The sequence below is a fragment of the Odocoileus virginianus genome, chromosome 6, assembly GCF_023699985.2.
Source record: "Odocoileus virginianus isolate 20LAN1187 ecotype Illinois chromosome 6, Ovbor_1.2, whole genome shotgun sequence".
NCBI lineage: Eukaryota > Metazoa > Chordata > Mammalia > Artiodactyla > Cervidae > Odocoileus > Odocoileus virginianus.
In genome coordinates this window covers 52,683,025-52,706,201 of record NC_069679.1, presented here as the reverse complement: position 1 = coordinate 52,706,201, position 23,177 = coordinate 52,683,025, and positions in this window count along the sequence as shown.

The window sequence follows — 23,177 nt, the reverse complement described above, 5'->3', positions numbered from 1 at the left end:
TCATTAGTCCAACATTCATTCTCTTTCATGAGGAGAAGGGAGTGACGGAGTAAGATATGTTTGGATGGCATCATTGACTCAGTGGACATGAGTTTGAGCAAACTCTGGGAGATAGTGAAGGACAGGGAAGCCTGGGGTCTGCAGTCCATGGGGTTTCAAAGAGCCCGACATGACTGAGCTACTGAACAAACAAAAAACATTCACTGGATCATTTAGAAACTGAAAAATTTTGGACTACTCAAGCCTTTCCTTGGCTCTACTAGTCAGATGAAGAATTCCCCTCCTACACCCTGCACTTTCCCAATCACCCAGGGGTGCCATTTTAGTGTAGGGCAGGGCCAAAAAGGATCGTAGGCACCAAACATTGAAAACATTCACTGGGAGTCATCAAACCTCCTTCCTACAAGGTCTGTGGCCCTCATAGTCCATCGTAGTCTGCGTGCATTGTTACCCGGCATTGCTTTTGCCCTTTTCCCACTGATTACTTTAGCTGGCACTATTTGTTGGCACTCTTTGTTCCAACTGCTTAGCTTTGTCCCAACCATTCTGGGGCCATGTACACAGCTGATGCTGTATAAGTGAGTGCTTAGGGAGTGGAAGCAAGTCTAAGGTTCACCTGGCTGTGTCCAGTCTTTGGCCTCAAAGTTTCAGAGAAGTCCCATTGACTTCTGCTTGGTCTTTCACCATCGCGATCAGGGAATTGGTACCCCTTTCTCTCACGTGGCATGTAACTCTGAGTAAAAAAGGAGTGGTAACCTCATTCTTTTATGATTATGGACTCTTTAGGATTTTTTTCTTTGTTTTCATATTCTTTTTCATTTTGATTTATTAGAGGTTATTGAATATACATTCTTGTGTTGTACAGTAGCACCTTGTTGTTTATTTGTTTTATATGTGAAGTAAAGTCACTCAGTTGTGTCTGACTCTTTGCGACCCCGTGGACTGTAGCCTACCACGTTCCTTTGTCCATGGGATTTTCCAGGCAACAGTACTGGGGTGGGTTGCCATTTCCTTCTCCAGAGGGTCTTTCCAACCCAGGGATTGAACCTGGGTTTCCTGCATTGTAGGCAGACACTTTACCATCTGAGCCACCAGGGAAGGCAAGTTTTATATGTAGTATATATAAATATATGTAGTAGTTTGTACCTGCTAATCTCAGACTTCTAATTTATCGCCCCCCCACCTCCCCACCAACTCTTTGGGATTTTGACTTAAAGAATTTAGCTTAGAAGTGAAGGATGTTGATATAGAGACTTTTCCCTCTACCATCTCTTCCTGGGCAGAAAACACCAGATATTGGTCCCTTTCAAAGAAAGAGGGGGAAAAGTAACACAGCCTTCTGCATAGGGGTGTGATGCAGTGGTGCCAGCTCTTGATTTTACTTATGATGCCTCTAATTTCTGAAAAGTCTTCTACCCTCTATCAAAGAAAAATCTCATCCCCCACATCGCTGAAATTAACTCCTACTGCTCCTTTATGATGCTTGGTCTCCTATATCCCCATGTTCCATTCCTCAATTTCTTCTGTCCATTTTTGAAGGTCACTCCTGGAGCTAATAGCACATAGGTCTCAGAATGGTCTAAAATTCCTGTGTTATTCTTCAGTTCAGAGTAGTATTAGGAGAACTTATAAAACTATCATAACTTGGCTCTGCTGGTTCCAGGCTTACACGGCATTGTGGAATCCTTTCTGGCTCCTCCTAAGTCATAAGGCCTCTCCTTTAGTCTTGTCTGAATCTCAGGCCTATCCTCAATGCCAGGTCACTGTCTTTCTCAATTTTTCAGGGTCAAGATTATAGATCGTGCCTTTAATCAAGTATGATGCAAAGACAGGATTTCCATAGAATAAACAACCACTTGGGAAAGAGATAATGGAATAAGAGGGTGAAAATATACCTCTGTTGGAGTGGAAAGATGAGGAAGAACAATAAAGAAATATAAATAAAAGAAAGCAAATTGGCCTATTTTACCACCTTTTGAAAGCTGGCTTTTCTTAATCAGTAGTTTCAAGCTACAAGCTAATTTGGACTCACACTACCTCGGTCCAAACTTCAGCTCTACTATGTGACTTTGGACAAGACTTAACCTCCGTGATTTCAAGTTTTTCATCTGCAAAATGAGGATACTAGTAGCATCTACATTTTTGGGTGGTCGTGAGCACAGTATGCTAGTTCATCAGGACATTAACTCCTAGTTCAGGTTCTCCAATGCAGGGGGACAAATCAGGGAAGGAACACTGGGTTGGATCATGAAGTTTGGGGATCAGAGGGCTGAAGTTCTACTGTAAAAAGAGGTACATAATACAAAGTCCGCCTATCTGCCAAGGCCATGGTGGCTGTCTAATGGAAGTGAAAACCATATGATGTTCAAACCCAAGTAGGAATCCCTAGATTACCTGCTCTGTTGATGGTGGGACCAGAGTATTTATGTGAGAGTCCGTGCACATGCATCTCTGCTCCTGCAGAAAAGGCATTCACCTTAAGCACATGGGTATTACTGCTATTACTATTAATTTGAACTTTAAGAAAAAGAATTTGCCAAAGTCATATGGCTTGCAGTAAAATGTATATATGTACTTTCACTTCCCTGTAGCAGCCACTGCCAGCTTAGTGTTAGTCTGGATAGTCCAAGTAACGGACGCCACCCTGCGATGAGATGTATAAAAGACTTGAAAGGAAAACCTTGGTGAGGGACAGTGAGGAATGAGTTGGAGGAGGTAAGCAGAGAGCCATTGGATTGCTGTGCAGGTCTGGGCCCTGTCTTAGTTCTAAGGAAGGAAGCAAGTTCTTAGTTCTAAGTAAGTTTAACCAGGCAAATGGGGGACCTTTGAGATGATCTCCTGTCAGGAGTCCTGCATATCCCAGAAAAGGGTCTGCCGTGGTATCTCTGCTGCTTTTAGTCACTGGCTGGGATCTGCCTCAGGAGAATGTGGCTTTGATGTTGACACAGTGATGGATTTCAGAGCACAGCAGCAAGGGGCCATTGGTCAACTGTGCTCCTTGCAGTAGAAGATCTAAGAGGTACATTGTCAAGGTGCATAGTTTTTCAAACTTTTTTAAAAAGGCCTTTGTAATCTTATATATTACCCACATATATATCTGCATGAATATGCATACATATCTGCATAAACATTTATGGTTTCATGAATAGGGCCAAGTTCTACATTTTGTTTTATTGTACAAGTTGCATTTTTCATTAAATAATAATTTGCTATGAATATCATATCAGTACATTTGTATTTTCTGCATTTTTTAAAAAGACTGAATAGAATTTCATTGTTTGGGTGTATTTAATTTTATTCAACTAATCTCAATCTATTAACATTTGTAGTCTTTCTAGTTTTTCACAACTATAAGGAAGGCCATAAAACCCACTCTTACATACATATCTTTATTTACATGTGTGACTTTTTAAATAAGGTAAATTCCCATCATTGAAACTGTTGAGTCAAAGGGCATGAAATCTAAGCTTGATTCTGCCAGAATGATTTCGATTTTGCCTCTGTGAGTAGTATATGCCAGTGCACTTTCATCTACTGTTATACTAACCCAGGTATTGTCATTCTTTTCAATTGTGCCAATTTTATGTGTGAAAAATGAACATATAGGCTTATAAGTCAGTTTAAAAGTAGGGGGTTTCTAATATCCATGCTTCCTGAGGCTTTCTGTTGTTGGATCTGTGGTGGGACTGACCTCTATTGAGTGCCTGGGATTTGGCTTATGTGGGCTTGGGTATTGAACTCAGAAGCAGAGAAGCAAACTCTATATGGTCTCCTGTACCAAATCTCAATCATAAAACCTGAAAAGTTGTCAGAAATGACACCATTAGAGACTTGTTCCCTTTGAAGTCCGAGAAATTTTCAAAACCTGGAGACTTCTATTAAAGTGAAAATACTCTCTTTGACCCTCAGATATAATGCAGCATCTAAGGTTTACAGATGGGAAAATGAAATTCCTAGAGCGTGCTTCGACCAGGGTCACAGAACTAGCTAATGACAGAATTTAGACTAAAACCAGATTTTCTGACTTCCAATCTACTACCCTACACTGTGAGAATACAAATAACAGTTATTTTATCGTAATTATAGCTAGAAATGCTGGTGTTAGCAAACTCCATGAAAATCAAGGTACTTAAGTAAAATGGAAAAAATGAAAGCTAAAGGCAGTGAATGTTCAATATTTGAAGAATGACATTTTATATATTCATGTCACTGTGTAGCACATATTGAATCGAATGCTGTGGCTACACTAATTAACAGATAAAAAATGTTTAACTATCGTGTTTTAAGGAAAATGCTTGTGATGCTTTCGCATTCTGACAAGTAATCTTTATGTGTAGTTACTATGCAAATATAAATACATATTAATAGAAACTTTAGTAGCATAGATAGTTTAAGCAGCTGTTGAAAACCTTTATAATTTCCAGTTTAACCTAATAACATGGAATCTAAACAAGTCACTTTAAACAGTACTTTTCCCCGTGATTCCTCAGAGCTGGCTGACAGCATTCCTTTGATCATATCACATTTGTACTCTGTGATAATTTGTATTCATCTGGAAATTTCAATTCTAAGGGAATTAGAGTCTCTGGATGATTTTTTTAAAACTACTCTTGGACTTTGAACCAAGAAGATAAGATCAGTTCTGGTTAGGAAGGACTGAAGATCCTAATTGAAGATGGAAATTCTGGCCTCTCATTTCTGCTCTTGTAGGAACATGTTAATTTTAACCCTTTTGCATGAGTAGTGACTCTACTTTTCTTGGCTATATTTTTTCTTTGAATCCATTCTGTATTACCCTGAATGATACTCGTCCTTTGTTAGGATCTATCTTTTCAACTTTTTCATTTTTCAACTTTTATGTATTTAACATCTTGTCAGTTTTGAGCCCTGAGACGCACTGTTCCCCACCCCCCCCCCGCCCTTAACCTTTTTATTGTAAACTAAAACATAGATGATAAAAGTCATGTAAAGCAAACGTGGCTTAGTGAGTTATTATGAGACAAGCATTCTTTTTTTTTTTTCCATTTATTTTTATTAGTTGGAAGCTAATTACTTTACAATATTGCAGTGGTTTTTGCCATACATTGAAATGAATTAGCCATGGATTTACATGTATTCCCCATCCCGGTCCCCCCTCCCACCTCCCTCTGCACCCGATCCCTCTGGGTCTTCCCAGTGCACCAGGCCCGAGCACTTGTCTCATGCATCCAACCTGGGCTGGTGATCTGTTTCACCGTAGATAATATGCATGTTTCCATGCTGTTCTCTTGAAATATCCCACCCTCACCTTCTCCCACAGAGTCCACAAGTCTGTTCTATACATCTGAGTCTCTTTTTCTGTTTTGCATATAGGGTTATCGTTACCATCTTTCTAAATTCCATATATATGTGTTAGTATACTGTAATGGTCTTTATCTTTCTGGCTTACTTCGCTCTATATAATGGGCTCCAGTTTCATCCATCTCATTAGAACTGATTCAAATGAATTCTTTTTAATGGCTGAGTAATATTCCATGGTGTATATGTACCACAGCTTCCTCATCCATTCGTCTGCTGATGGACATCTAGGTTGCTTCCATGTCCTGGCTATTATAAACAGTGCTGCGATGAACATTGGGGTGCATGTGTCTCTTTCAGATCTGGTTTCCTCGGTGTGTATGCCCAGAAGTGGGATTGCTGGGTCATATGGCAGTTCTATTTCCAGCTTTTTAAGAAATCTCCACACTGTTTTCCATAGTGGCTGTACTAATTTGCATTCCCACCAACAGTGTAAGAGGGTTCCCTTTTCTCCACACCATCTCCAAAATACTTAGGAGTATATCTACCTAAAGAAACAAAAGACCTATACATAGAAAACTATAAAACACTGATGAAAGAAGTCAAAGAGGACACAAACAGATGGAGAAATATACCGTGTTCATGGATTGGAAGAATCAGTATTGTCAAAATGGCTATACTACCCAAAGCAATCTATAGATTCAATGCAATCCCTATCAAACTACCAACGGTATTTTTCACAGAACTAGAACAAATAATTTCACAATTTGTATGGAAATACAAAAAACCTCGAATAGCCAAAGTAACCTTGAGAAAGAAGAATGGAACTGGAGGAATCAAGCTGCCTGACTTCAGACTCTGCTACAAAGCCACAGTCATCAAGATAGTATGGTACTGGCACAAAGACAGAAATATAGATCAATGGAACAGAATAGAAAGCACAGAGATAAATCCACGAACCTATGGTCACCTTATCTTCGACAAAGGAGGCAAGGATATACAATGGAAAAAAGACAACCTCTTTAACAAGTGGTGCTGGGAAAACTGGTCAACCACCTGTAAAAGACTGAAACTAGAACACTTTCTAACACCATACACAAAAATAAACTCAAAATGGATTAAAGATCTAAATGTAAGACCAGAAACTATAAAACTCCTAGAGGAGAACATAGGCAAAACACTCTCCGACATAAATCACAGCAGGATCCTCTATGACCCACATCCCAGAATTTTAGAAACAAAAGCAAAAATAAACAAATGGGACCTAATGAAACTTAAAGCTTTTGCACAACAAAGGAAACTATAAGCAAGGTGAAAAGACAGCCCTCAGATTGGGAGAAAATAATAGCAAACGAAGCAACAGACAAAGGATTAATCTCAAAAATATACAAGCAACTCCTCCAGCTCAACTCCAGAAAAATAAATGACCCAATCAAAAAATGGGCCAAAGAACTAAACAGACATTTCTCCAAGGAAGACATACAGATGGCAAAAAAACACATGAAAAGATGCTCAACATCACTCATTATCAGAGAAATGCAAATCAAAACCACAATGAGGTACCATTACACGCCAGTCAGAATGGCTGCTATCCAAAAGTCTACAAGCATTCTTTTTCTTTACTTTTTGACTGTGCCTTAATTCTTAATTGGCTGTGGGATCTTAGTTCCCTGACCAGGGATTGAACCTGAGCCACAGCAGTGAAAGTGCTGGACTACCAGGGAATTCCCAAGACAAGTATTCTTATAACTATCACTCAGACTTGGAAACAGAACTTTGCTATCCAATCCAGAAGCTTCTCTATGTGCCTGTTATAGTTTCTGTTTTCTTACCCTCTGAAGTAAATACTTCCTGGGGTTTAGAGTAGTCTCTTCTCACATCCCTAAACAGTGTATTTTAGTCTTGCCCATTAAAAAAAAATTCTCTTTTAACCTACAGCATCCTTCCATTCTTTATTTTCCTTGTAATTTATCTGTTGAAGAACCTGAGACATTTGACCAACATTACCCACCACTAATACCCATTACTGTAGCATTATCCTCAGTCTAGATTTTGCTGATTATATCTTTACGGTACAGTTCACCTGGTTCCTCTGTCCTTTGAATTTCCTGCAAGTCGGCAACTAATGCAAAGTATTTTTCAGATCTATGATCAGTCCCTTTAGAAGATGGTAGATGGCTGTGTGGTCTTTCATTGGGAAGCACATAAAGTCTGTTCATCTTTTTGTGATTCTAGCAGCTGTTATAGTCAATATGCAAATCTATTAACTGATTGGGAGTAGCAAGATAGAGACATTTTATTTTTATTAATTATAATACTTTTATAAAAAGTTGCTTGCCCTCATGTGCTATAACCTAGTCATATACTTCATATAAGAAAGGCTGGTGGTGGTTTAGTTGTCAAGTCGTATCCGACTCTTGTGACCCCATGGACTGTAACCTGCCAGGCTCCTTTCTCCATGGGATTTTCCAGGCAAGAATACTGGAGTGGCTAGATAAATTCAAAAATGTATTGTGAGTTTATAGCATGCATAGAAGTATAGTACATACCAACAAAGCAAAAAGGATGTAATTATGTAATGTCCTTGTTCATCCTTTTTATAGCCTTTCTCCTGAAGTCTTCTTTGTTTGATGTTAATAAAACCACTCCAGCTTTCTTTCCCTTATTGTATGTATGGTATGTTTTTGTCAATCAGTTTACTTCTAACATCTATTAATATATATTTAAAGTGAGTTTTTGGTAGGTTGTATATACTTGGTTCTTGCTTTTTAAAATTCAACTTTATAATCTTTTCCTTTTTTAAAAAAAATTGAGGTATGTAGACCATTTACATTTCATGTAATTCTTTATTTGGTTGGATTTAAATTCACTCTTATTAGTTGTGTTCCATGTATTCCATCTGTTTTTTGCTTTTTTCCATTCTCCTTTCCTTCCTGCTTTTGGTTTAATTGAACATTTTTTCCTAGAATTCCATTTTATCTGTTCTATAGATATATAGTTTTACTGTAGATATATAGTAAATAGATATAAATATGTACATATACATGCATATATGTGTATATACACACACACACACAGATTTATATTTCTTAGCTTTAGTTTCAGTTGTTGCTCTAGGGTTTAAGAAACATATTTAACTTACAGTTTACCTTCAATAATATTACTGTGTACAGGTCACTTTTATGTCTTCCCTTCCATCCTTTGTGCTATCATTGTCATACATTTTGCTTCTATGTGTTTCACAATTTATTTTGATTTTCTTTTTTAACTTTATACAGCTGATTGTATTTTAAAGAAATTAAAAATAAAAATTTTATTTACTCTATTTAAAAATAATATCCAATGTTCTTATGTAAATACAGGTTTTCACCTGGTATTTTACTTTTTCTGCATAAAGAAATTCCTTTAACATTTCTTGTAGTACTGATTTGCTACCACTGAGTTTTCTTATCTTTTGTTTGTTTGAAAAATTTTTGCCTCCTCTTCATTTTTTAAATCCCCCCCTTTTTTTTCCATTTATTTTTTATTAGTTGGAGGCTAGTTACTTTACAATATTGTAGTGGTTTTTGTCACACACTGACATGAATCAGCCATGGATTTACATGTATTCCCCATCCCGATCCCCCCTCCCACCTCCCTCTTAAATTCCCTTTTATTTTAGATAGTTTCACTGGATAAAGAATTCTGGAGTGACTAATTTTTATTTTCCTTTGACTTATGGCTTGCATAATTTCTGATGAAATGTCTGTTATTTTTATCTTTTTGGGTGATGTTTTCTTTTTAATTTTATTTTTCTTTGCAGTATAGTTGACATTTCAGGTGTACAGTATAATGATTTGACATTTATATCCACTATGAATTGATCTCCGTAAGTCTAGTAGCCAAAAATTTAGTTTTCTGTCTCTGTGTTGATATTCTTTCTGAGTTCATTCATTCTTCTTCTGAGTTTGTTGAGCTTCTCTATTTCTTTGAACTCTTTATCTGACTAATTGCTAATCTTCATTTCATTTAGTTCTTTTTCTGAGATTTGTTTTGCCGTTTTATTTGGGAGGTATTCCTTTATCTCCTCATTTTGTCTAATTGTCTGCATTGGTTTCTATGTATATCAGCTCCATCTCCTGGTCTTGAAGGAGTGGCCTTATGTAGAAGATGTGCTGCGTGGGCTGGTAGGACAGCCCCTCTCCACAGAGCCAGGTGCAACAGGGGTATCGCCTGTGGGCTGCGTGCACCCTCCTGCCATGGCTGGGCTGCAGTTGCTTTGGGCATGCTGGTGTGTGGGACTGGTCCTCCAGAGTGGGAGCCACTTTGGAAGGGCCCTGGTGCCAGTTTAAATATCCTGCTGAGTGGAGTGCAGCCAGCCCCCTGAAGTGAGAGTCACTTTGGAAGAGTCTGATGCTGGCTGGGTCTACTTCCCAAGTGGGGTGTGGCTGACCTTTGTGAGTGGGAGTCACTTTGGAGGGGGATTGATGCTGGTGAGGATTACCTGCTAGGTAGAGTGGAGGGGAACTGTTTTGAAGGGGCTGGCTAGAGTGTGCTGGTTGGGTGTGGCCAGTCCTCATGGGAGTGCAGAAGTGTTAACCAGGTTGATGGAGAGGGACAAAAATGGCACCAGCCAGGTGGAAGAAGAGTTGAAAAAAAAAAAGTGGTGCCCAACCATGCTTTTGTTCCCTGAGAAAGTATCACTATATTTCTGCTCCTCCAACACATGCCCTAAAAGTAGTCATTTGTGTAGGACTCAGGGGCTTTTGAAGCTGCTGCTTCTGTGCAGGACCTCTGGGTGAATGTGTCTGAGTGTGAGCCTTTATAGACTGGAGTCTTGATTTCCCACAATCCTCTAGATGTTTTACTTCTTAAAAATCTTTTAACTGGAGGAAATTTGCTTTACAATGTTGTGTTGGTTTCTGCCATACAACAATGTGAATCAGTCGTAATAATACATATATTCCCTCCCTCCTCAGCTGCACTGTTTTTCAAAGCCAGATGGTAGGTTGTCTTGTCTTCCCAGTGCAAGTTCTTCAGGTTGGGGAAGGTCTGACGTGGGGCTCAGACTCCTTGCTCTTCCGTGGGGAACGTCAGGATTGTGCTAAATCTCTCACTGTGGGTTGCTGCTCTGGGAGTTCTGACTAAACTATGTCTCTGCCCCTCCTGCCTATCCCAATGCGGCCTTTTCTTTATATCCTTAGTTGTACAAAGCCCGTTCTGCTAGTCTTCAGTTGTTCTCAGATATGTTGTTCTATATATGGTGGAGTTTTAGTGTGTCTGTGGGAGAAGATGAACTCAGGATCCATTTTTTGATCTGAGAGCCTAATGTTTCTTTTCTCTGACTGTCTTCAAGATTTTTCCTTATTTTGGTTTTTATCAAGTTGATTATCATGTATGTAATGAAAATTTTTTATGCTGCTTGATTTCTCTGATGTTTTTTTGTATCCATATTGTTGTCTTCACTAATTCTCAAATTCACAGCTATTATTCTCCAAATGTTTCCCCTTCCGGTTCTCGCTCTGACTTCTCTATTTGGGGACTCCAATTTTACGTATGTTAGGTTATTTGACATTTTCCTACAACTCTTGGATGCTTTGTGTTCTGTTCTGTTCTTTCTTTCTCTTTTCTGATTTGTTTTCCAATTTGGATACTTTATCTGTATTCAAGTTGACATAGTCTTCTATGTCCAGATTGCTCATAAAACTGTTGAAGAAATTCTTTTTCTCTAGTATTGTACTTTTATTTCTAGCATTTCATTTGACTTTAAAAATAATTTCCATATTTCTCCTGAAATTCCCCATTTGTTCATGCATGCTGTCTGTATTTTCTACCAGATACTTTAATATATTACTAATACTTATTTCAAAGTTTACATTTAATAGTTCCCACCAGCTGGGTTTTCCCTAGGCTTGGTTCTGTTGATTCCTTCATCCCTTGACAGCATGTGAATGTGTTTCTTTTTTGTATGTCTCGTAATTTTAAAAATTCAGTCCTGGACATTTTGTATAGAATTAGTGAGATTGAGGAAAATAGAATTTATGTTGGAAAATGAGAAGTCTTCTTTTTCTGTCAGGCTTTTAGTGTGGAGTGGTTGAGTTAACCTAGTCAGTAGTTAAACGTTTCGGTGGTTGTTTTTATAGTTACCGTCCGTCTAGCACAGAACTCAGTTCCTTCAGGATTAGGTTGCTGGCTCGTGCTCTCTGTGGGCCCTGAGGCTGCAGCAGGATTGTTTTCAAATTTCAGTCCACTCTCAGCTTCCACTGGGTCTCGGGTGCCTGTGCCTCTAAGGGGTCTTTCTCCTCGCTCTTGCTCCTTCTCACAGGCAGACTGCTGCTACTTACTGTTCATTGTTAGGACTTAGGATTTTTCTTTTTTTTTCTTTTTGGTTTGTTTGTTTGCTTTATGTCAATATTTTAAAATATCTTACCCAGTAAAAACTCTCTTCAAAATTTTTAATGATAAAATTTTCCTTTTGAGAGTCTCTAATCCTGGAAAAGGGGAAAAGTTATTTCCATTTTCAGGTAGTCTAACCCTCGGGTTTCACTTATATTCAGGAAGTAGGTAGGCTACATGCCCACTTATACCAAGATTCTCCTCATTTGTTACAGCATATAAAATAGTTTCTTAAAATTTTTGCTACAACTGTTTCATGGACTACTGTCTTACTGGTCAAAATATGAAATATCTGTTTCCTTAACTTTTTGAAAGATGAAATAACAGGGCAACTCATGTACTAATTCCTTCCAATTCTTTTTGGAAATGTGCCGAGTTTAAATAATAAGCGGAATCAGAAATTTTTAGAAGTTCTGCTTTTGGTAGAAAATGACTTGCAGGGAGGTAGGCTTTGATGATGTTAGACAGATTTGGTTTAAAATCTTGGTGACCTAGTAGCTCAGCTGGTAAAGAATCTGCCTGTAATGCAGGAGACCCTTGGTCGATTCCTGGGTTGGGAAGGTCCCCTGGAGAAGGAAACAGCTACCCACTCCAGTATTCTGGTCTGGAGAATTCTATGGACTATATAGTCCATGGGGTCACAAAGAGTTGGACACAACTGAGAGACTTTCACTTCAGTCTCAGTAATGTAATTACCTTGTCTGAATCTTAGTTTGGCACCTGAGAATGGGAAGCAGTTCTATCTATTCATTGTTTTGGTAGCAGACATTAGGTGCTTTCTAAATTGTAATAATTGTTTTAAATTATAGGGATATAGCAATGACCAAACAGACAAAAACACAGCCCTCAAGGAGCTTATTTTCTGTATTCATATAGAGGGTTTATGAAGACTAAATGAGACCTCATGTAAGTTTCCTAGTTCAGAGCGTACACATGATAGTTGTTCTATGGATACTGGTTCCCTTCTGCCTCATTTTAATAGATGTTTTCTATCACTTCTAAAATTGATACCTTTAATTTGTTTAGCTCTTTGCCATTATTATTTCAGTAGTCAATGGTTTCCCAAGCAACTATAGCCTAGGCAATATAATTAAGGCATAAATCAACGTTACACTTTTGTTCTGACTTATAGCAGTATCAGCAAAGTCTCTGCTGTCTTTGTTCCCAAATGCCTCCAGTTTCTTCCAGAGGGTCACTGAGAGAGCTGCTAACTGCCTGTCTCTCATGGCTAGCTCACAGCATTTCTGCTACTTGTAGCTCCCTTCCCATGGCGCAGTGCCATATTTTTCATTACCGTGAAAGCTTCTCACTTGATGTTACCCTTACTGGGATGGCAGTAGCTTTGCGCTATTTGTGGTTAAATTCAGAGATTATGACATATTCTCCCTGAACATTTCTTAACTTTCTGAAACTAGGGCATGGGATGGAGTGACTTTGTATTTTCAATTCCCTTCAATGATTTTAGTGTTTTACTTTTCTTCCCCCCAAAAGTACAACTATTGTTTTGTTTGCTCAGAATTCCTTTTCTCTTTTCCTCATATATATAGCCCTCTTCTTTTGGAAATACTGATTTCCCCATTCCCATGGTTCTGATCTGTATGTGGGCTACTATGTTCTTACATGTTTTAGATTTCTGGTCCCTAAACAATCTAGGGCAGCTCCCTTATAAATCACAGCTCTGTGCTTTCTTAGTCATGGTTAGGAGGTCCAGGTTTGGCTATAAAATTGAAGACTTCCATGATTTAAGATTCTGGATTTTTTAAGGTAAAATTGACAGAGAAACTTGAATCCCTATGTAGTAGTGATGCTGTGGGATTGATCGAAACTGTTGCCCTCCCTCATTCAGTACACTGTTGAGGGATTATTTGAAAGGCATTATTTTCCCTAATTACTTGGGAGGTCTTAACCCGTGTCTTGGTGAGTTTGGGCTGTTAAAACAAATCACCACAGATTGAGGGGCTTATGAACAACAGACATTTATTTCCCACAGTTCTGGAGGTTGGAAGTCTGATATTAGAATCATATTCCAGGTTGCAGATGACTGACTTCTCATTGTGTCTCTGCATGGAAGAGAGAGCTGGCTTGCTCTCTGGCCTCTTTGTATGAGGGTACTAAACCCATTCATGAAGGTCCCACCTCTGAGCACCATCACACTGGGACCAGGGTTTCAACATATGAATTTGGGGAGAGAGACAAACATTCAGTTCATTGTAACCTCTGAGTCACAGGTTTAAAAAAAAATATGCTTAGAAAAACATTTCTAAATCTCTGATTCATTGTAGATACACAGCTTAAGCTCTTGCTACACATTACTTATTCCTTAGAACATTCTATGAGAAACTTAGGGCAGATTCAGTCTCAATGGACATGAGTTTGAGCAAACTGAGGGAGATAGTGAAGGACAGCGAAGCTTGGTCTGCTGCAGTTCATGGGGTTGTGAAGAGTCAGACATGATTTAGCAACTGAACAACACTGATCTCATACAGCTTCAGTTTCTCTCTCTCTGCCACATACACAGACACAGACAGACAGACAGACACACACACACACACACAATGATATTAAAAATGGCAAAATGCTTTGTCTGATATCACAAGTGGAATATTGCAAAGCCAAAATTATAATTAAAGATTCCTGATTTTAAGTTTTGTGATCTTTCCACTGTGCTTTAATGACTCTTTATGACTTTTATAGTCTCTAATAGAAAAGTAATATCCAAATATATTGCCTGATATTGCCTCAAAATTGTACCACTTTTGTATTTCATCATTTTTTTAAAGCCTTAACTAAGTACTTCCTTAGAGTTTTCCTCCTTTGGCCTCTAGACTTCTGTGCATAGTTTTTGATCCATTGTGTTACTCCTTGTCTATCTTGTACCAATCCTTGGTCATTTCCTGGAGTTTGTACATTCTATTTCTGTTCTAGTTATACCTCCTACTGGTTCTTATGACAACAGGGTATGTAGATACCTGAGGTCTTCAGGTTATTTTTTGGCTTTGAGGTTGTGTTTGTCCCTTAGACTGCAGGGAGATCAAACCAGTCAACCCCAAAGGAAGTCAACCCTAGATATTCATTGGAAGGACTGATGCTGAAGCTCCTTTGGTCATCTGATGTGGAAAGCTGACTCACTGGAAAAGACTCTGATGCTGGGAAAGATTGAAGGCAAAAGGAGAAGAATGTAGCAAAGTTTGAGATGGTTAGATAGCATCACAGATTCAGTGGATATTAGTCTGAGCAAACTCTGGGAGATAGTGGAGGACAGAGGAGCCTGGCATGCTGCAGTCCATGGAGTTGTAAAGAGTTGAACACTACTTAGCGACTGAAAACAATTCCTGGCAACAGAGGATCATATTCAGTGAAAATAATCTGGGTTTTCCATAGCATGGAAGAAAGAAGGTACAAGAAGGGGAATAGGAAAGTTGACAAACAAAAGTCCTCCTACCACAGTCATGTTCTTCTGTGCAGAAGGCAGGCTTGATGTGACTGTAAGAAGCAGTCACTCCCTGTTCTTACTCTGCTCACTAGGTTATTCTGCTAGATTCATGGTATCGATGAAGTCAAGTTGCAGATAATACTCACGTAACAATCTTCCCTCTATTTCAGAGTCACAGACTCCCCAACCCAAGACAGACCCAGGAGGATTTAAGCAAAGACAGAATTGTGTCAATAGTGAAGGGGAGAATGGCCTTTTCACTCACAGAACATCAGGGGGCTCCTTCTTGTCACCGTTGGAGGACTGTGGGATCCTTCTTAGGTCTACTGATTTTTCTACTTTTGCCCTTTATGCAGCTAAAAATAATATGCTTATAAAAAAAAGTATTCTTGAGTGAAAAATGCTCTGTATAAGTACTGAATTGGTCAGCATGGCAGTTTAAAAATAGGTCCTAAAGTTCTTTGATATCTTTTCCTTAGTTCCAGATATGGAGCTTAGTTACTCTTCCCCTGAGTTGGGGTTGGACTCAGTGCCTTACTTCTAGCTAGAATATGGTGGAAGTGGTGGTGTCTGATGTCTAAAATTGGGACATAAAAGGCACAGTGACATCCTCTGGTTCTCTTTCTTGGATTATCCACTTTGAGGAGAGCTGTTTGCCCATTCAAGCAGTCGATGGAAAGACCCATGTGGCTAAGAACAGAGTCCTCTTGCCAGTAGTCATGTGAGTCATCGAAAGTGAATTTTCCAGTCACAGTCAAGGCTTCAGATGGCTGCAGCCTCAGGAGAATTCTTGAGCCAGACCCAGTTAAGCTGCTCCTGAATTTCTGACCACAGAAACTGTGATAGGAAGTGTTTATTGTTTAAATCCACTACATTTGGGGGAAATTTATTATACAGCAATAGATAAACAGAATTTGGTCATGTTCACTTGGGCTTGGTTTAGATGCCAATGTCCTAGAGTTTGAACTGATGACATAAAGGGATGAGACTTTTGAGACATCTCAGGAGGTGAATACATTCTGTATGTGGGCATTGTTGTTGTTTAGTCACTAAGTTGTGTCTGACTCTTTGTGACCCATGGACTGTAGCCCGCCAGGCTTCTATGTGCATGGGATTTCTCAGGCAAGAATATTAGAGTGTGTGACCATTTCCTTCTCCAGGGGAACTTCCTGACCCAAAGGTCAAACCTGGGTCTCCTGCTTGGCAGGCAGTTTCTTTACCATTGAGCCTCCTAGGAAGCCCCCTGTATGTGGAGGATTGTAAATAATTTCTGACCAGGGGCAGCTGTGAAAGTTTAAAATATGTCCACAAATTCCCTGATGCTTGTCTCTTCAAAGGTGGGGCCTAATTCTCTTTCCAGAGCATTAAATGACTAACATACCTGGCCTCCCGGTAGTGCTAGTGATAAAGAGCCCACCTGCCAATGCAGGAGATGTAAGAGACACGGGTTTGTTCCCTCGTTGGGAAGATCCCCTGGAGGAGGGCATGGCAACCAACTCCAGCATTCTTGCCTGGAGAATCCCATGGACAGAGGAGCCTTGCAGGCTACAGTCCATAGGATTGCAAAGAGTAGAACACGACTGAAGTGACTTAGCAAAAAGTGCCTGGCTTCTTCAGGGGTGGGCTCATGTGTTTTCAACCTGTACAGTTGCAAGGTCCCTTGGCTCAGAAGGGCCATGTACTTGGCTTAATGGCTCAGATGTTTTATTTTGAAGTTCTTCATAATTTTTAAACAAGGGACCCCACATTTAAAATTTTTCACTGTTCCCCATAAATTATGTACCGTTTCTGAGCTGCTGCTTCTGCCCTAACCTTGAGGTCACTGGCCTTTCTCAATAGTGGGCCTTCTTTCTAGCCCCAGAATAGTAGTGAGCTCACTTTCTGTGGTCTTTGGGAATGTAGGACGTAGCTATTTGTTTCATTTCACCTTAGGAAAAAACTGTTTTCTCCTGGTCTTTTGGGCCATCAGCCCAAACTGGTGGCCACAGAACTCTGAGAGCTTAGTGAACGTCTGTGGTCAATGTCCCATGGTCCCGTGTGGTCCCATGTGGCTCAGGTGGCCCTTCATTTAGCCACGTCCTGATTCTCCCCATCTCTTCCGTGGCTTCTGTTTCTTTGTTGTACCACAGACCATCCACCTTCTCTTCACTTTCTGTGAAGCACTTCTCCAAGCTTCTGAGTCAAATTATTCATTGATGACATTAGCATTTAACTTAATTACAATCAAGTAGGATTTTTAGTCCAGGTTTTTAATCCAGGTTGGACACATTCTTTAATCCGTAACAATTCTTCGTAGGAGAAGAGACTTCACATTCTTGTGGGCTAGAGACTCACTCTTTTGGAGAATGTCCAAAGCGTCCCTAAAATGTCAACAAATGGGGCAGTTCCTGAAAATGGTGCTGTTTTTAGCTCCCGAGGAGCTTTTCCTTTGGGCAATAGATATCTAGAACCAAGCTAGAACTCGTAGTGTGAATGTCTTACTCACTCTGCTCTCAGCATTGTAGAATTTCCTACACACTTTCAGAAGTAGAAACGTAAAATCAGGGTTAGACTATTATTTATCTTTAGCACTTTATTTTTTCTATGACCAATGTAATTTAACCTGAAAAATGCCTATTTGACATTCAGAGCCTGAGTGGAGAATTTGCAGCCATGACTTACTTTGTTGGTTGACCCAACCGTAAGCCATTTGACTTCCTCTTCAGAGCAAGTTAGTTAGAAAATAGGACAGAGTTTTTTTTTTTTTTTTAATTTTTATTAGTTGGAGGCTAATTACTTTACATCATTACAGTAGTTTTTGTTATACATTGAAATGAATTAGCCATGGATTTACATGTATTCCCCATCCCAGTCCCCCCTCCCACCTCCCTCTCCACCCGATCCCTCTGGGTCTTCCCAGTGCACCAGGCCCGAGCACTTGTCTCATGTACCCAACCTGGGCAGGTTATCTGTTTCACCCTAGATAATATACATGTTTCAGTGCTGTTCTTTTGAAACATCCCACCCTCTCCTTCTCCCAGAGTCCACAAGTAGGACAGAGTTTTAAAGGTGAGAGGGCTGTTTAAACTTGCCTCTCTCTCAAAGGTTGTTCTCATTCTCCTTTGACATGGAGATATCAAGAAGACATTGAGGTGCACACTAGGAAAAAACTCAGAGGAACTTAGAACCTTTGGAGATGAGAGTTGAGAGCCTTATTAAGTCATGTAGAATTTGTCCAAATGCCCACAAGGGGGCAGTCTGGCCTTAATCAGATCAGTATATATTCAAGCCCACATATAGGGTAAAACCTTTTCATTTTAGTTGTCTTAGTGGCAGACCCAGAGAAGCATTGTTCTGTTCCAACCCCTCTTCAAAGGATAACTTGTTGCTCAGTTATAAGGAGTTTGGTTCACTGGCTTCCTGCTTTTTACATCTTCAGATCTACCCTATCCTTTGAACCAGACTTCCCTAATGGGTGACCTTTGCTTCAAAGAGTCTCACTGGGTGGGCAGAGATGTTGTTCAATATGCATTATGGTCTGCCATCTCTCCCTGCCCAGTCCTACCTCCCTTTTCTTCTTACAATTATTACTCTTCAGGCTGCATTCTTAAATCTGTCTCAGCATCTATCTGCTTTCCAGAGGACCAGCTGACACAGTGGTTCTATAAACGCTTGAAGAAAACAGGTGGTAAGAAGAGGTTTTGGGCCTGGATCACTTACCGCCTGGTTGGCAAGGAGAACCTTATCGCAGCTGGTGTGTGGGGGCAGAGAGTCTCTGATACAAGGTGTTGGCTCAAATGCAAAAGCTTTCCCTGGTGAACTGAGAGGTGTTCCAATGTGATGGTTCAGACATTTGAAAAATACAGGGGAAAAACATCCATACAAGGAAAATGAAACTGGCTGGTTGTTAAGTTGCATTGATGCTTATTAGAAGGATATTGAAAAGCTGAAGGAAATTAAAAATTGATAGCTAAGGAGGACGAAAGCCCTTTTTGTAGCTCAAAAAGAGGCCTGTATGTCTAGCATTGGGAGAGAAGAAAAAGACCAAAGATTAAATAGAGTGGTGAGCTTCAACGACAATTGTGTATACAGCTGAGGCAGGTCTGTTATGCCAAAGTCAAAGCTGTGGTAGAGAAAGCTGTCCCCATCCTGGCACATGGGCTGGGGAATAATTTGTTGCTTGTCTCCTAGACATTGATTCTTCAACTTCTCTGGATTCTCAGAGCTTGCAGAGGTGGGCCCTTGCTCCAGTAAGAGCTAATATATACTGCTTTCATATGTGAAACCACTGTAGGCCATTTCATCTGCAAGGTAATGCCATGCTCCCATCAAGATAAAACCCCACCTCTTTTCTTGGCTGCTTGGCTTATAGCTGGGGTTATGTCCCAGTCGGGGATATCCTGGGTCTGATAAGGGATGAACAGTATTATACTCTCAGAGAATTGCAAGAACTAGCAAGCATTTACTGACAGGAACTAGGGCAGTGCCTGTAGTCCTGGATTTTGAGGGTTCTTGAAAGGTCAGAACATAAAACTAGATGAAGAAGAATTTAATGTCTTAGATGTACTTTCTGAGGACACAGATTTGCAACCTTGGCAGAGTCTCCAGGGCATAGCACAAACTAGCATTCAAGGGGCTTCTTGGGATGAGAGAAAATGACAGCCCATGCTGAAGTGGAAGTGGCAGCACTGACCGTTGCAGATACTGGAGGAAGGAGGCAAAGTCTCAAGGCAGTGGGCATGCTGGAGTGGAGAAATTATGTGTGGCCAGGAGATCCACCAGAGGGTTACGTTCCGTGGGAGGGGCCCAGGGAACACATACTTCCTAAGGCCACCAGGAAGGAGCACTTGTAAAAGGTGCCCCAGCATTATTTAGCATTTCAGTGTCGGCTCTCCTTTGCAGAGCAGGCCTGATAGCAGGAGAAACTATCACAGAACTTAACTCATTAACAGCAATGGGGTTTTGAAGGTACCACATTCCGCATTTAGGAATGGTGCTAGTGCCTATATGCTTGGTGACATAAGAGACTGCCATCTCTGAATGGGCTCTGAAACAGGAAAAGCATCATACACGTCCAGGTTGCAGCACAGGCAGGTCCGGTGCTAGGGCTTGTTGGTCTGACAAACCCTATATCAGTGTGAGAATAAGACTGCAGACCCCCGAATTTCTAGAGCAAGGCTATAGCACCTTTTGGAAAACAGCTCTTGGCATCCTAACAGTATCTTGTAAAGATAGACTGCTTGTTGATGGGGGCACAATGTAACCTTAAGTTCAGAACTTCCCATCATTTGTAAGGTCTTGCTGAACCACTGAGTCATAAAAGTGGGTGCACCCAGCAACAGTCCACTGCAAGTTGGCTCTGGTAATCTGGGATCTGGAACAAGCAGAATTTATGAGTGAGTAGCCCAGAGCCCTGTGGTACTCACTGAAGTTGCACCAGCAGCTCTTTCTTCCCCATACACTTAGGGCATGAGACATTTCACACTACTCAGAAGCAGTGGCCTAGTAGAGTGTTGGAATAGTCTGCTGCAGGTGCAGCTGAAATTCAGGTCAGAGGCAGCGCTCTGAGGATGTGGAGCCATCCTCCAGGGTGCTGTACACATATTAACAGAGGCCTCGATGTGGGGCTGTGCCCTCCGAAGAGACAAAGAACACATGGGTCCAGGAACCAATTTAAGAGGATGGGTTGAAGTGTATTTTGATAATGATTCACTTAAAAGAGGGAGGCTTACTAAGCAAGTTAATGGTTGAAAGGAAATATTTATTTAAAAACAATGGAGAACATTTCCTTGATATTTTATTACCCAGAATGCTACATTTACATGTATGCCTTATGTCCCTGGATTATTTGCATTTACTTTTAAGAGTGTTTAATGTTCCAAAAGTATTGGAAAAGTGTTTAAAATCTTTGAAACAAATAACATTTTACTTCTTAAAATCTGTTGTATAGTGAGGTTTTACTGATACAAAGACTATATTCCTATGCAATTCCCAAATTAGGCAGAAAATGAAGACTGGTGAAGTGAACACATCACTTCTGGGGTTTTGTTTTAGGTCTTTAGGAAACACTAGGCAACTGGTACACATGGGAAGACTAACTTAGCAGAACTATGAGGACCCAGAAGGCTTAAAGATTTTAAAGTAGTTTGATTGACTCAGGGTTACATGTGAACTCTTATTTAAACTTACATTGAATCTTCTTTTCTCATGTAGTAAAAAGTTAACCTTGAGTTTTTCTTTTCAGATTCTTCTCAGGCCCATGCATGGTTACTTGGGAAATAAGAGATCATCCACAACCTCAAATCTTGGTGGGACAAGTTGTTATTTAAGTAGATATAGGGAGTAGTAAAATTATACAGCATTAGAGGTCATAGAAGGCATATCGAGATTAGATTAAGTGTTCATTGTCTCAAGAACAACCCATTTCTCTTTGGTTGTTGTTGTAACTAGGTTCTTGAGGCAGTCAATAAGTTAATATTTACTGAGTGCTGCTGTGCTAGTCTTCCCCTGTACCAGGGAATGTGGAGAATACAGCACTTTAAAAAATGGCCTCTGCCTTCAAGTAGCTATGCACTAGCTCAGAGTAAGAGATATGAACACACACACACACAAATAGTGAACAACATAACATTTTCCATGATTAAGTGCTAAATTCTGTCTAAGAGACTGTAGGAGCTGGGTGTACCCAGGTCAGCCATTGTGACTGCTGCGCTCAGACTGGCTCCTAGGTTCAGTCCTGTGCTCAGGGCCACATGATGACCTTTGTGTGGCATGGCTATTGATTGGAGCAGGGTGGTCACATGGCCCCAAAGTAGCCAGTCTGTAGGCTAGCCAGCTACCTACAGTATGGCCCAATACAAGTAATGACACAGCAACAGGTCACGGGAGCTGGTTCAGATTCTTCTAGGAACTTGTACTAGGAATTAGTGAGAGACTGAATGTTGTGATCTGAAAGTGGAGTCTCATGTTCTTGTCTTCCTTCTCGCCTTGGGAAATGGAAACAAATGTGTGAAGAAATTCTGAGTCAGCAACAGGCTTTAACTATGGGGAGAGGGAGATGGGGAGCAGAGGGTGAGGAGGCCAGTTAGTGAAGAAACATAGACATGTGGAGAGTCTAGATCACGATGGCAGGTCACTTTATATTCTCCTTTGTAGAGTTACCGTGGACCTGTAATCACCTACAGGAAGGCCTGGATTTTGCTTGTCCTAGGACTCCTGTGCTTGCACATCCTTTCAGTGAGCTCAGTATCACTTGAAGTAATTTGAATGAGTTTCAATTTCTTGCAACCAGATAAACTTAACTAGAATAGTGCTATAGGAGATTGGAGGGAAAGGTGAAGGCTATAGGTAGAGAAAGAGGTGTCTGATTTGTGTGGAGAGTCTAGAGGAAGACAGGTTTCTCTGTGATTTTCTTCTTTCTTCTGAAAAAGTCTGTGGGCTCCAAAAATTCTGGTGCATTCCCCACCATTCATTGTAGCACTATTTACAATAGCTAGAACATGAAAGCAACCTAGATGTCCATTGACAGATGAATGGATAAAGAAGCTGTGGAAGTATATACAATGGAATACTACTCAGCCATAAAAAGTAATGTATTTGAATCCATTCTAATGAGGTGGACGAACCTAGAGCCTATTATACAAAGTGAAGTAAGTCAGAAAGAGAAATATAAATATCGTATACTGAAACATATATATATATGGAATCTAAAAAGATGGCACTGATGAATTTATTTTCAGGGCAGCAGTGGAGAAACAGACATAGAGAACAGACCTATGGACATGGGGGGAGGAGAGGAGGGAGAAGGCGAGGTGTATGGAGAGAGTAACATGGACATTTGCAACACCATGTGTAAAATAGATAGCCAACGGGAATTTGCTGTATCACTCAGGGAACTCAAACAGGGGTTCTGTGGCAGGCTGATGGGTGAGGTGGGGAGGGAGATGGGATGGAGGTCCAGGAAGGGAGGGGACATGGGTGTACCTATGGCTGATTCTTGTTGATATATGACAGAAAACCACCAAATTCTGTAAAGCAATTATCCTTCAATTAAAAAAAAAAAGAAAAAATTCTGGTGCATTTAGAGTTCCCATGAATCCAGAGTTTACTGCCA